At 38.3% G+C, this 14,959-nt stretch overlaps 1 pseudogene; it reads right to left on the bottom strand.

The window, feature by feature from the left end:
• Positions 1-1,712: 1,712 nt before the first annotated feature.
• On the bottom strand, positions 1,713-2,923 carry LOC110566605 (large ribosomal subunit protein eL8-like; annotated as a pseudogene).
• Positions 2,924-14,959: the final 12,036 nt, after the last annotated feature.

Below are 14,959 nucleotides of genomic sequence, written 5' to 3'. Positions count from 1 at the left end.
GGATGTTTTGTGTTTGTAATTTTTCTGATTTTACTTTTTTCTTTGAGAGATGTGTCAATTTTTGCAAGTGTATCTTCAGCATCTGAGATTCTGTCTTCCATCTCTTTTATTATATTGGTGATAGTTACCTTTTTGGTTCCTAATCTTTTCTCTAAGTTCTCCAGTTCCAGGGTTTTCTCTGTTTGTGTTTCTTTATTGATTCTAATTCTGTTTTCATGTCTTGCACCATTCCCTTCATCTGTTTGAATGTGGATTTCTGTCTTTTTACGATGGCTTCTATTTTTTTGTTTTTCTTTTCCTCTCTATATACCACTAATTGTGCCTCTACTTGTGCCTGTATTTGTTTGGCTGTATTTGCCTGCATTCCTCTGAGAAATTTGTTCATTTCCTCTTTATTTGCCTCCATTTGTGTGGCTATTTTTTTGAGAGATTTGTTTGCTTCCTCTTTATGTGCCTCTAATAACTGGATAAGCATAGCTTTAAAATCATTTTCCTGTGTTTACAATGAATTAAAATAGTCATTGATTTTAGGGTTTCCTTGTGAAGCCATGATATCTTGATTTTTGTTGGATGGGTTCTTATGCTGACTTCTAGCCATCTGCTTATCTGTAACCTTTGCTGTTTGTTGCTGGAGTCTGTACTTCAGACAGGGCCCATCTTTCTCTGGTGTCAAGAGTATTCTTCAGGAAGATAAGAGAGGTCCACTGGTTTGAGAGTGTGTGTTGGTGTTTCAGCTGTAGTTAAGGAAGGAAGGTTCCGGGTACAGGTGCACAAGTGTGGGAGCATGTGTGGAGGTGTGCCTTGAAGGACAGGGTGCAACAGCATGTAGATGCCTGGAATGTGGGGCGTAAATACAGGAAGGGGTGCGGGTGCTGGCACTGTTCACAGGCACAATATGCATGTGCATGTTCCCTGAATACCTCAGTAGCCTAAAGGTCTGTTGTACTGTCCTCCTAGTATTCAGATCTGTTTGCCTGGACTCCACTGGTAGACCCACAGAACAGGGGCTTCAATGTTGAGAATGTTGTCCCAAGGATCCCTGGGTGTGTGGGTGGGAGGGAGCCGATGTCTGGCTGCTATCATAGAGGGACTGATCTGGGGCTCTGCATGCACTCACTTGAAGGTACACTCACTTGCCAGCAGGCCTAATCAGAAAGCACAGGGGTTCTCCTTTTCTATACTCTCAGTTATTGGCCTGCAGGGGCAAATGAGAGTGTGGGAAATACTCAGTTCAGTGGTGTCCACTGTTTGTCCTCTAGGCAGGGACAAACTGCCTGCAGACCTGGCAGGCCCATTCAGCCACCCACCCCCGCGGAACTGTGAGGCCTGCCTCCACTGTCTCAGTTATGGAGCAGGTCAGTCTGGTCCGTACTTGGTGCAGTGGGTCCTGTGGGTTGAATCTGCTGAGGAGGGAGGTCTTTTGAGGAGAAGTGCCGGGTTTTGAATATTCGCCACTCTCAGTCCCAGGAGATGTCTGCTGGTGATCTGGATACAAATGGTCTCAGCTCATAGGTTGTTCCCTCTCACCCAGGAAGCACAGTGTTGATGTTATAGCTTCAGCTGCCCTTCCACTCACCAATTTCAGAGTTTCAAATCCCATGTCTCTTAGCTACAGTGCAAGTTGGTTGCCGCCATCTTGGATCTCCCAGCAGTGAATATTTAACTCAGCTTAGTGGTGAGTTTTTAGCCTTTGCCTTTTCCAGCTTGGCAATTCAAGCCACAGATTTAAGACCCAGGGCATTGTCTCCCCAGTGACAGCAAGATCTCATTGTATCTGTCCTTGTAATTGGCCCTAAGAGTGTCCACCAGCTTAGTCAGTGCATCCTTGTCTTCCGAGTTAACCTGTGTGAAGGCAACAGTGGTGTAAATCTTCCTGTGGACTAGATGCCTCAGCCTGGCTTTTCCTTTAATAATGCATTAGGGGACCTCCATCTTTTGGCCCAGGGCAGGTAGGAAAACCTCCATCTCATTGGGGTCAACTTCATGGGCAATCACCACCAGCTGAGCCTTCTTGTTCTCCACCAAGGTGGTGACTATGTTGACCCCTGCTCGAAGGACAGGTGGTCTCTTAGTTGGGATGTCTCCTTTCCCAGCATCTTTCTTCTCAGCACGGGCCAGTAGCCTCTGCTTCTTCTGCTTTGTCTCTGGCCTGTGCTTGTGGGCAAGCTTAAGCAGCTGGATAGCTGTTCGCAGGTCCAGCCACCTTCTTTCCCTTGGCCTTCTTTCCTCTGAGCAACAAGCTGGGATACAGGAGAGAGCACATAGCTCCTTTCTACATTCCTGGTTTTTGCTCTTACATCAGAATATGAACTTACATCCAAAGATTGGTAGCTAGAAGCTGCCAATTTGAAGTAGTTTTCTCTGTCTGGTTTACCTCATTTAATATGATATTTTTATTTCTATCCATTTATCTGTGAATTTCATTATTTCATTTTTCTTTACAGTCAAATGATATTTTATACTGTATAGGTACCACATTTTCGTTATCTATTAATAAACTGAAGGATATCTTTTAGCTTTCATGACTAGAACAACAGTGCACACAGAGGAACAAGTATCTGTAGAATGAATATGATGTTGAGTTCTTTGAATATATGTGAAGGAGTGGTTTTGCTGGTTTATAAGGCAGCTTTATTTTTTTTCCACCTTAAGAATTTTCCACACTGATTTCCGGAGTGTCCGGATTAGTTTGAAATCTCATCAACAGTGAATAAGGGTACCCGTCCCACCCCCAGAAGTTGTTATTCATTATGTTGTTGATCTTTGCCATTTTTACATGGATAGTATGAAATCTCAAAGTTGCTTTGATTTTCACTCATGTAATATTAGGGGCAGTGAACATTATTATTATTATTTTTTTCAGATTCATTTCACCCAATTTTTCTTCTTCTTTGGGAGCTATCCTTTTAGATCTCTGGCCCATTTTTAATCAGTCATTGACACCAGTTTTATTGACACTTTGTATTTTGAGTTATTTATATTTCCTAAATGTTAATAGTCAATTAGAAGATGTATAGTTGGCAATGATTCGCTTCATTTTTCTGTATGATTCTGCTTTATGAAGCTTATGGATTGATAGAATTACTATTTTAAAAATGACCATTTTATCAAAAGCTATTTACAGATTTAATACAATCGCACTCAAGATGTCCATCTCATTCTTTACAGAAATAGAAAAAGAAAGTCTGTGGTGGTTTGGATATAAATGACAATGATGGGCTCATGTATTTGAAAGCTTAGCCACCATGGAGTAGGCACTGTTTGAGATGGATTAAGGTATGTGGCCTGTTGGAGAAAATGTGTCACTTAAGGTGGGCTTTTAGTTATCAAAATATAATGCCAGGCTAAGTCTCTCTTTCTCTCTCTTTTACTTTCTCTCTATCTCCCTCTTCCTCTCTCTCCATCTCTTTTTTCTCTGTCTGTCTCTCTTCCTCTTCCTCTCTCTCCCTCTCCCGTGCTCTCTCCCTTCCTCCCTTTCTATCTTTCTCTGCTTGTGGACCAAGATGGAACTCTCAGCTACTATTCTAGAACTGTTCATTCCTGCTACCATGCTCTCTACCATGATAATAATGGCATAACCTCTGAAACTGTAAGCAAGCCACCAATAAATGTTTTCTTTTAAAAGAGGTGCCTTGGTCACGGTATCTCTTTTGTTGCCTAGGTACAGCAACAAAACTGTAACTAAGAGAGAAGGTGATACCAGCAGTGGTATATTGCTCTGTATGGGCCTTATCATGCTACTTCTTATAATGTGGACTTTGGAACTTTAATTAGAAAAAAATTTTTACCAAAGGTTTGGTTATGAGTCTCATCATCTGCTTTGATATGCTGCTAGGTAGAGTCTTTTAGAGGCCCTCTGCGGTAGGGTCCTGTCCTGTTTCTTGTTTTCTCCTACTTTCCATGTACATCCCATTTGTCTTTCTAAGTGAATATTGATCATCTTACCCCAAGTCCTCTTTCTTGTTTATTTTTCTTTAGTTGTGTCTTTCTGCTTCTGAGATACCTCACTCAGGATGATCTTTTCTAGTTCCCAACATTTGCCTGCAAAATTAATGATTTCCTTGCTTTTAATTGCTGAATAATATTCCATTGTGTAAAAGTACCACAATTTCTGTATCTATTCCTCCGTTGAGGGGCACCTTGTTTCCAGGTTCTGGTTATTACAAATAAAGCTGCTACAAACATGGTTGAGCAAATGTCCTTGATGTGTACTTGAGCATCTTTTGGATATATGCCTAGGAGTGGTATACCTGGATGTTGAGGAAGGTCTATTCCTAATTGTCTGAGAAAGCACCAGATTGATTTCCAAAGTGGTTATACAAGTTTGCATTCCCACCAGCAATGGAGGAGGGTTCCTCCTTTTCCACAACCTTTCCAGCATGTGTTGTCACTTGAGTTTTTGATCTTAGCCATGCTGGTGGGTATAAGGTGGAATCTCAGGGTCATTTTGATTTGCATCTCTCTGATAGCTAAGGACATTGAGCATCTCTTTAGGTGTTTCTCTGACATTCTATATTCCTCTGCAGAGAATTCTTTGTAGAGTGCATGGAATCATATTATAAAAGAGGGAGTTAGTTTGACCTGGAGAAGACAGGAGCTCCACAAGGACAAAATATATCTGGGCACAGGGGTCCTCTATGAGACTGTTTCTCCAACCAAGGACCATGTATGGATATAACCTAAACCTCTGCTTGGTTGTAGCCCATGGTAGCTCAGTATCCAAGTGGGTTTCCTAGTAAGGGGAACAGGAACAGGAACTATTTCTAACATGAACTCAAGGACTGGCTACTTTACCTGCCCCTGCCCCTGAGGGAAGAACAGCCATGCTAGGTCACAGAGGAGGACATTGCAGCCAGTACTGAAGATACTTGATAAACTAGGGTCAGATGGAAGGGGAGGAGGACCTCCCCTAGCAGTGGACTTGGAAAGGGACAGGGAGGAGATGAGGGAGGGAGAGTGTGATTGGGAGTGGGAGAGGGTTATGGCTGGGATATAAAACAAATAACCTGTGATTAATATTAAAAAATAAAAATTAAAAAAGTATAATAATCTAAAAAAAAGAAAAGAAAACCAATTTTAGACTTTAAAGGGGGCTTATTGAGCCATACCAGTAGGAGCATAGTATACAGTGTCAAAGAACAATGCAAAGTATGTCAGCTAGGCTCAAGAGATTTCAGAGGGGAAGAATATTAGCAGCTTGTGTAGAGACCATTCTCGTGACAATTTGGTAAAGAATGTGGCTGCTTTTTGTCCTTGTCCTAAAACTGTGCTTGAAACTAAATTAAAGAGGTTTTGATCATTTGCATTGGCAGAAGAGATTTCAAAGCAGCTAGTATTGACCATGTCTTTTGGTTATTAGTAATCACTGATATGAAGATCTATAATGCACAGGAACAAGGTGAACAAAGGAATATAAAACCTACAGTATGAGGAGAAAAGGAGCACCAGTCATGTTGAATTAAGTCTTGGGTTCAAGGATATAAAATAGTTTAAATAAATGCCTGATAAAGGCAGTGGTGACCTCAGGGCAAGACTCCACCCAGCAACCCTTCCAACATGTAAAAGGGATTTAGAGAAAAGCTAAAGCTGGGAAGGAAGCAATCCACAACAGAAAGCTGATGTAAATGTAATCGAAAAAAGGTGCCAACTTGCAGCTTCATTTATCAGCAGAGCTTGGCAGCTCATCATGTGGTTCTGGCACTATAGTCAAGGCTGCAAGAAAAGGGTTGTGGAATCTCCCTCTTTGGCTTAGGAAAGCTGCTGAAGCCAGAGGTGTCTTTGCATGGAGGCCCGGGAATGCCATTGTATGAAACTGTGAAGGTAAAGCCTGGATTCTTTTGGAGACCCCAAGATATTAGGGATGCTAGAGCCGTGGGATAACTGCCAGGAAAAGGAGCAGAGTAGATGTGGAAGCAGCACAGGAAGAGAAATTTCTTGTCAACAAATCTGAAGTCAATTGGAGATCTGGGAGGGATTTTTGACATCCGGCATGGAGATGCAGAATTTGAAGCATTCCCTGATGGGTTTTTGTCATGCTTCAGCCCATTATTTCTTCTCCCTGCTTTTTTCCCTCTTGTCTGGAATGATCATAGATAGATAGATAGATAGATAGATAGATAGATAGATAGATAGATAAATAGATAGATAGATACTGAATTTAAGGGAGATTACAGTTAAAAGATTACATGAATCTCAGAAGAAATTTTGAACTTTTAAGCAATGTTGAGACTGTTATAGATATGGGGAAATTTGATATTGAACTAAATTTTGCATTATGATATGGTTACAAGCCTATGGAGTCAGAGGGTGGAATATGGTAGTTTAAATACTAATAGTTCCTATAGGCTCATATATTTGAATGTCTTCGCAGTGTTATAGCACTATTACATGGTGTGGCCTTGTTGGAATTGGTGTGGCCTTGTTAGAGGAAGTATGTCACTGGGGGATGGACTTTGAGATCATAAAAGCCCTTCTCCTGTTTTGATTCATTGATGCTTTAATTCATAATAACCTGAAATAAGAAACAACATAGATAGGTGTTCCTCTACAGAAGAATTGTTTAAAAAATGTGGTACATTTAAACAGTAGAATATTACTCAGACATTTTTTAAAAAATCATTAAATTTATAGGCAAATGATTGGACCTAGAAAAATAATCCTGAATGAAATCCCAGACCCAAAAAGACAAATATAAATTGGCTTATGTGTGGATGTTAAGTCAATGATAATCAAACTACAACCTGTACAACCACAGAGGGTAGGTATAGACTAAGGAACAAGAGGGAGCAGATAGATCTTGTTAGGAAAGTGAAATAGAATTATGGGTGGTATGGTGTCTAGAATAGAAAGAACAAGTAAGCGGAGGAGAAGAAGAAGTTGTGGCAAGGAATACAGTGAATGATAAGGGCCATTTGAGGGGTTGTATGGAAACTTAATTCTCCTTATCTTTCCAAAAATATATACACATATGAAGGAGATGTAGACAAACTCATTGAATAGTGGGCAGACACGATCCCAGCTGGCCATCTCTTGTAACTAAACAAGTCTTTCTGTACCAAGATTGGGTTAAACCTAACTGAGTTGTTGGCCAAAGTGACCCCATGGGAACCCCCAAAGAACCCAGGCTGTTGCTAATACAATAGGTTGCTCTCCACAAACAGACAGCAAGACGCAACTGCTGAAGTTAACAGCTACATAACTCATTGAACACGAAGATGTGGGTCTGCTATCTACCTAGAGACTCCATTCCTACATTCTGACAGCATTGGTGCAAGACACTCTTCATGCTGCCAAAGTGTAAAGACCAAGCCAGCCACAGGCCCTCTGATGTACAACGGTGTACTACCTGTAATATTCGCTAAGGCAATGGTGGTACAAAGCTTGTAGGAGTAGCCAACTAACAACTGTCTTAACTTCAGGACCACCCCATGAGACAAAATGCATATCTGACACTAGTTGGGTGATCAAGAACCTAGATATCCCAGAGGCTTAGGATAAAACCTAATAATACTGCTCTAAAAGAAAAAATGTTGGTGAAAAGTGATTCCAAATGATATTCTGATTTACTCATAGATCAGTGCTTTGTTCATTCACCACAGAGAAGTTTCCTTCTGCAGCACATGGGAAATGGACATTACGAGTTATTATAATTGGCTATAGGAAGAGAGCAAGTTGTTCTGGGTTTTTTGTTGTTGTTGGTGGTGGTGGTGGGTTTTTTTGTTTTGTTTTGTTTTGTTTTGAAATAGTTTTGGAAACAAAATGTCTTCTTTTTAAAATTTATTTATTCATTCACTTTACATCCCAATGCTGTTCACTGCCCTTCTCTAAAAGAGAGGAAACAGGTTGTTGAAATCTGCTGGGCTTGCAGAAGAAATCCTTTAAGAGTTCAACCCAGCAGATGATTGAAACAGATCCTGAGACTCACAGCCACATTAGAAAGAGCATAGGGAGCCTTGTGGAAGAGGTGGTGGGGGAGGAGAGAAGGACCCTGAAGGGACCAGAATTCCATGAGAAGACAAACTGAGTCAAATAAACTCGGCCCAGGGGTGATTATGGAGATATAAGCGGCAACTAAGCACCATGCTTGGATTTGACCTAGCCCCCCTACACGTGTGAAGGCAATGGGCCAATTAGTCTTTATGTGGGTACCCTAGTAAGGGGAGCAGGGGCAGCCTCTGATGCAGATTCTGGTGCCTGCTTTCAGATCATGACCTCTGACCTCCTAGGGTTGCTGCCTTGCCTGGACTCAGTGGAAGAGGATGTGCTTAGTCCTGATGCATCTTGCTGTGCTGTTGTGGATGGTGGTGGTGGTGGGGTCTCCTCTTTTCTGAGGAGTAAGGAAGGGGTTTGGGGGAAGATGGCGGGAGGGTGGGACCAGGAGGAGAAGAGAGAGGTGGATACAATTGGGATGCAAAGTGAATAAATAAATAAATAAATAAATAAATAAACACACAAATAATTAATAAAATAAAAATTTCAAAGCATTTTTGAAAACTCTCCAGAAAATTGTATGAATTAAAGCATGATAAAATACAACATGTTTCACTAAATTTGTGTTTATACTTAGGAAAACATTGAGTAGGATATATAGTAGATAAAACTGATTTATTATTTAAAAGGCAATCACTAAAATAATTCTACTTGAGACAGAGATGATGATATATAACTTCCTATCACGTAACAAGAGACAACACAAAACTTTGAGTAATAAAGGAGAAATAAAGCTAAAAGTCAATTGAATAGTAATCAATATTCTGGAATCATTATATTTATAACTTTGCAAGGGATGTTAGAAATTTTTAGTCTAGAACAGGATACTGTTTTCTGAGTTGACTGAAAAAACCTGAGGCGAGATCATGAAAGGCATGCTCTATGCCTTTTACATTTTCATCCTCACCACCACTACCTTCCATTAAGTACCCATCATGTATGTATTAGATATAAATTTGTATTCATTCTTTTAAAACTGATTTATATTTCAACCTACCATGTTTTTAGCATAATGAGTCTTGTATGCATTATATTTAAAGCATGCATTGATACCTTTAATCCATTCTTCCATCTAAAAAAGCTTTCTTCAAAGGTCAAAGGATGAAGAATTCTGTACCATATATGAACTAAAAATGCATGACCTTATTTTCAGTTCAAAATTGGTGAGTTCAACTTAGATAATAATTACTATTGATATAACAATGAAAATGTTTTTTACTGCATCAGGGATTTCCCAGAAAAAAAATACATTAAACCTTTGGGTACTAAATAATCCAATGTTATCCTTTCTTACATGCAAAGAGATATACAGTAAAATGGCAATTCTATTTACATTACAGAAGACAGGGCCATTTAAGTCATAAGTACAACTCTACATAATCCAACTTATTTTAAACATATTGTTGGAAGAACAGTAATCAAATTTACCTCCAGGGTATCTTGTAGATTGATACAAAAACTCTATATGCAGAGTGAAGATTATGCTACAAACATGCTTCCCATTTCATTATTTGATGAATGATATGCCATACACAGTTATATGATTCTGTAATAAAAGATGATATTGTAATGCCTCTGCCCAGAAGAACAAAATTAATCCTGCTAAGGGGACATGAACTTAAATTCTGGAGTCAAGTAAGTTGCCTCAAGGATCATTTCTTGAGTTCTCAGAATAGAATAAAATGCACGTGGGCATTGAATCGAGGTCTTCCAACTATTTTAAGCTTTGAAAGTGTGTACTATTTGTGATATATTATTCATGTCAGCTTTCACTTTAGCATATATAAATATACAAAGATGAATACAAACCATTAAAGTAGTTATAACTATCAAATTAAGCTAAGTTCCCCATTCTTAATTAAATACTTCTAACTACTTACAGGAAAATAAAAGTGATGATATGCATACCTTCACTCTAATTAATTTTAAATAATGTACTTTCTCCTTGACCTTTCTAATTTCATCTCAAGATTACTTAAATTTTATTCCAACAAGGATGTATTATTGAAACACTTCTGGGCATTCTAAAGTACCTTAAATTATTTTATTCATTCAAAACCATTTGTAAGTAGAACCTACACAGATGAGCTACTAAGTAATCATGCACTTCTGCAAAAAGTTTTGATCAGCAATTCTCATAACTCAAGGAAGAGTCAAGGTCCTAGATAAAGAGAGAAACAATGACTAAGCCAGGGTAACTGTAGATAGAGTCGTATGCGCACTTGGTTCTCTTGTGTCTTTATGCCGGTCTGTCTCCGTCTGTTTCTCTCTCTCTTGTTCTAGCTCTCTTTCTCTCTTAGATATAAAGTTTTTATTTTGTTTGTTTGTTTTTTGTTTGATTGTTTGTTTTTCTGAGAAAATATGTCTCCGTGTATTCCTAGCAGTCCTGGACCTCACTCTGTAGACCAGGCTGTGCTTGAACACTCTGCTGGCTTCTGCCTTCCAAGTGCCAGGATTGAAGGTATACAGCACCAAAGCCAGGCTAGATGTACAGTGCTAACCACTCGAGATCAGTAACTCCTAAGTGGTATTACACGATTTTTAAATGTTTCTCAATATTCTTTTCAAGATACATATTTTCCCATAGGAAGTCATGTGGATTTCTCTTTTATGATGGAGAAAAATGTAGAATTCTGAAATATAGAGGATAAAACCATTTTTATATTTTTTATAAAAGGTTATTTTTAATATTATTACTTTATAAACAGACATGCTAGGTTCAGAGGCTCTTAATTTGTGAAGGTTAGGTGTCTGATTTTGAAGATAATAGTTTTCCAACTGATACTTCTGTATGCCAGCTGAGTCTTAATGTTGTGGTCAGTAATGGTTTTCTAATTCATGAGAACACAATGAGTCTCACTTCTTAAACATAGATTATGGAAATTGAATTTATATCTAGAACATGGAATATGAATATGAATGCTGTGAGAATCCTAAAATCTTACAGCATAAAATCAAGCAATCGTCATAATATGATAGAGGAACTGTTGGAGTGGGAAATTTGAAAAGAAGACTCATGACTGACTGAAAGAAGGCATTTAGAAATGAAATATTTAGCATTGGCATCATAACAGTAATGCCATTAATAACAGACAATTGGGATAGAGTTCATAATGACTTAATCTCTAGTTCATTAACTTTTATGAATTTAATAAGAACATATTAAAATGAAAAGACGTTACATTGAAATTACCAGCTTCTTATATACTTATTTTGATGAGTTTTAAAATGTACCCTGGTATGAGCTTCTACCATCTAAGTGAACTGTGAAACAAATTGCTTTATTTACTATTATCTTACATTTTTAGTATGCATTTTCTAGTTATTTGAAGAAGCCAATATGCAATATAACCAAACAAAGCATCGCAGAAATCTTAGATTATTTTCTCTGAATTAGTTGGTAGCCAGCTATTGTTTAATGGACCTTGATGATGTGGTTACTATTGGTTACAACAATAAGTCAGAAATGAATAATTATATGTTTTTCTTCATTTGAAAGTGGCTGGCACTTTGCTACAGTTAAAGAAACAAGTCCTAACATTTATTTTTTGAATAATTCTGTAATACTGTGTAAAGCTACCCAGAAGTGCTGGAATGATTTTTTTTTGTAAACACTATGATTAAACTTCTTTCAGCCAGGGGAAGTTCCAGGGAAGAGCAGCTGCAGAAGAGAGTGGGAATGCGGGCATCCCTGCTTCATTACTCTTCCCCTCATACTTTTCCGCAGACGTGGTTGATATTGCTGTACTTGTGCACGGTATGAATCACTGTGTTCCTCTCCACCTTCTAGATTCAATTCTTCGCTCTTCAAAATCTAAAAGTTGAACTTGCCTCAGCATATGGATGATGACTTCTATAAAAATGGTGTGTCTGAAAGTTCGTGTGACGGTATAATGATAGTCTTGTTATTGTATTTTCCTACATATAATTATTCTCCATGATTTTTTTTTTAAAAAAAAGTGAATGGATGTTTTTCTGGCATGCATTTCTGTGCAGCGTGTGCCTGGCTCATGCCTCAGAGATCAGAAAAGAATGCCAACTCCTGGAACTGGTGTTAGATGCATCTAACTGTTAGATGGACAGTTAGATGCAAGGATCTTGTGGGTGATGGGAAACGAACTCAAGTCCAGGATAATATGAGAATGTGTTCCCAACCAATCCTCAATTCTACCAACCACAATCTGTGAGTTCTGTTTTACTTAGAAATATAGCATTGGTTTATTCAGGATAAAACAGTAAAAGAGTGATGCATAAAACTTAATATAACATGAAAAAATGATGCATTTTTCTTACAATTTATTCATTGGTGTGGTCTTTATTTCTCTTCAAAATTTCCCATTGAAAAGGTAACATTCAATGATCTTTTTCAGAAATGTAAAGTACAAGAGGAGCACCCACTCGTAACTGCTGAGATGGTGCCCTCACCACAGTTTCAGAGGACTTGTTCATTTTGAAGTAGTATTATTTTGCACATTTGTTTTTCAGTTTTATTTTGAAAGAATATTGGTTATTGTATATTTTTGTGATGATCATGTCTAAAGCTATATTTTCTTTTTAGACATAATGTGATGACAGCATCCCATAATAGTTTTGATTTCTGTTTTCTTTTTATTTATTTCTACAGTATTCTGTTCTGTAGTATTCACAGTAGACACCTTTAACTTACTGCCATGTAGAGCTGAAAATATGTATTTTAAAATGGCTTCAAGGGTTTATATCAATTTCTTTTACCTACTTTATAGTAATCATGTGTTTTCCTTGTGTTATAATAGCACATACATGTGAATTAATTCACTTGCTGACTTATGGAGTGTGGTTTGGTTCCCTTGTGCGTTTTGAGGTTCAGGAGACAAAAAACCAGGAACATGTTTTGGAAAAACAGGTACTCTAATGTTGAGAGAAAGCTCAGTTCTTATTTGTGCATTTTTTTAAATCTACTTTTCTGTAGCATAATTACTTGCAATGTGTAGAAATGGACATTATACAATATATTCATTATTTCCAGTTAATTTCATTTCTTTACTATTCTTTTTTTGGGGTAAGGATTAAAGAGTATTTAGAACTAAAATACTATGTTATGAAAGCAATGGACAAAAGTACCCTAAAGGCTATAAAACTGCTCTGTGTAAGAGAAGGACAAGTGAAATTATTGCAGAAGTGGACTCTATAGTAGGAAACTGTCTTCAGTGAGACTGCTTCCTGCTTCCATTCCTCTGTATCCCATTTATGTATGTTTCTTTCTACCATTTAAACACTTTATCTATGGCTCTACACAGAACAGTTATTCCTACAGTGTATTAACATTGGGTATATTTGACTAAATATACTTTGCAATCTTCATAGTTGAACAACTACGTGATATCATGCATTCCCAAAGTATACATTTATTTTCTCACGGGAATGTAAAGAAATCCTACTTTCTTGTGGTTTATATTAAGAGAACAGTATTCTGTCTTTTTTATGTTTCTTTTTATCTGTAAAACATTCCTGGATGCTTTAAATACTTTTCTAGTTTTCTTTTCTTCTTATTTTTGAGATAGAGCCTCACAATGTATCTCAGGATGTATCTAAAACTTGCTATATAGCCCAGGTTACACTCAAACTGAAGATCTTCCAAAAGATGGGTTTATAATCATGCTGGAACATACCAAGAATTATTTTAAATTGACTTTCAAGAATATGACAGAGAAACAATGAAATGCTCACTGTTCTTAGTCATCAGGGAAATGCAAATAAAAACGACACTGATATTTCACCTTATATCCATCAGAACAGCTAAGATCAAAAATTCATGTGACGACACATGCTGTACAAGATGTGGAAAAAAGAGAACCCTCCTTCATTGCTAGTGGGAATGAAAACTTGTACAACCACTTTGGAAATCAATCCGGCACTTTCTCAGAAAATTAGGAATAGTGCTACCTCAAGATAATTGATTAGCTAGGGTCAGATGAAAGGGAAGGAGGTCCTCCCATATCAGTGGACTTGGAAAAGGGTAGGGAGAAGATGAGGGAGGGAGGGTGAGAATGGGAGGGAATGAGGGAGCGGGATACAGCTAGGATACAAAATTAATAAACTAACTAATATTAACAAAATAAAAAAGATCCAGCTATACCACTCCTAGGCAAAAATCAGAAATATGCTAACCTGTACAACAAGGACATTTGCTAAACCACATTCATAGTAGCTCTATTCATAATATCCAGAATCAGGAAACAACCTAGATGTCCCTCAACTGAGGAATGGATACAGAAATTGTGGTACCTTAACACAATGGAATACTACTCAGCTATTAAAAACAAGGAAATCATGAAATTTGCAGGCAAATGGTGGGAACTAGAAAAGATCATTCTGGATGAAGTATCCCATAAGCAGAAAGACAGACATGGTATATACTTACTCATAAGTCGTTATTAGACATATGATGTAGGTAAACATACTAAAATCTATACTCCTAAAGAAGCTAAACAACAAAGAAGACCCTAGAGAAGATGCTCAATCCTCATTCAGAAGGGCAAATGGGATCCACATCGGACGTGGGAGAAGACAGGGAATAGGATAGGATCTTACCACAGAGGGCTCCTGAAAGACTCTTCTGATCAGGGTGTCAAAGCAAAGGCTGAGACTCATAGCTAAACTTTAGGCAGAGTGCAGGGAATTATGAAAGAAGAGGAAGATAGAAAGACCCAAAGGGGACAGGAGCCCCACAAGGAGACCATCACACACACACACAAATGGCCCAGGGAGCCCTGTAGAGACCCCAACCAAGGACCATACATGGAGAGGACCTAAAATCTCTGCTCAGATATAGCCTATAGACTCAGTCTCCAAGTGGCTTCCTTAGAAAGGAGAGCAGGGGATGTCTCTGGCATGAACTCAGTAGCTGGATCTCTGATTATCACCTCCCCCCCGCCACCCCAGGAGGTATAGCCTTACCAGGCCACAGAGGAAGGCAATGCAGCAGTTCTCA

This window comes from Meriones unguiculatus, chromosome 8, assembly GCF_030254825.1.
Source record: "Meriones unguiculatus strain TT.TT164.6M chromosome 8, Bangor_MerUng_6.1, whole genome shotgun sequence".
Lineage (NCBI taxonomy): Eukaryota > Metazoa > Chordata > Mammalia > Rodentia > Muridae > Meriones > Meriones unguiculatus.
Note: the sequence above shows the minus strand (reverse complement) of the source record. Positions and strands in the feature narration are given on the sequence as shown.